This window comes from Gossypium hirsutum, chromosome A06 (genome assembly GCF_007990345.1).
Source record: "Gossypium hirsutum isolate 1008001.06 chromosome A06, Gossypium_hirsutum_v2.1, whole genome shotgun sequence".
In the NCBI taxonomy this organism is placed as follows: domain Eukaryota; kingdom Viridiplantae; phylum Streptophyta; class Magnoliopsida; order Malvales; family Malvaceae; genus Gossypium; species Gossypium hirsutum.
In genome coordinates, this window is record NC_053429.1 from 56,645,178 (window position 1) to 56,645,794 (window position 617).

At 38.7% G+C, this 617-nt stretch overlaps 1 non-coding gene across 1 annotated transcript; it reads left to right on the forward strand.

Annotated features, from left to right (window-relative positions):
• Nucleotides 1-302: 302 nt before the first annotated feature.
• On the forward strand, nucleotides 303-409 carry LOC121231424 (small nucleolar RNA R71). Its single transcript, XR_005929482.1, has one exon. It is a non-coding gene; the product is annotated as a small nucleolar RNA R71 (small nucleolar RNA).
• The last annotated feature ends 208 nt before the right edge of the window (nucleotides 410-617 follow it).

Genomic DNA, 617 nt, shown 5'->3' on the forward strand with positions numbered 1-617 from the left:
GTAGCTAAGCTGCAAAACTATTAAACCCATTATTGGTAAAAATTTTAAGAATTGATGATATGGATGATACTTGAGATGCGAGTGAAGTGAGAGCATCCACTTCATGTATTCCAGTGACTCGTCTTATTGACACTGCTCGATTGGTTGGCCATTGATAATTATTAATGGCAATCCTCCCAATGATTTCATAAGCCTCATTATAAGACTTAGAAAGGAGAGCACCATTAGCAAAAGCGTCCAATACCATCCTCGTGTGTGCTTTAAGACCATTATAAAATGTCTCAAATTGGATGCAATGAGAGATTCCATGATGAGGGCACTTCTGTAATAATTCTTTGTACCTTTCCAATGCCTCACACAATGACTCATCATCCATTTGTTGGAAAGTAGTGATCTCATTCCTCAACTTAGCATTCTTGCTAGGCGGGAAATACTTCATGAGGAATCTTTTTGCTAACTCTTTCCATGTGGTAATTGAATTTGGTGGCAATGAGTTCAACCACGTTCGAGCTCTATCCCTTAGTGAATATAGGAACAACTTCAATCGTAATGCATCTTTGGGTACTCCGACTAACTTGAAAGAATCGCTCACCTCCATAAACAGTCTTAAGTGAAGG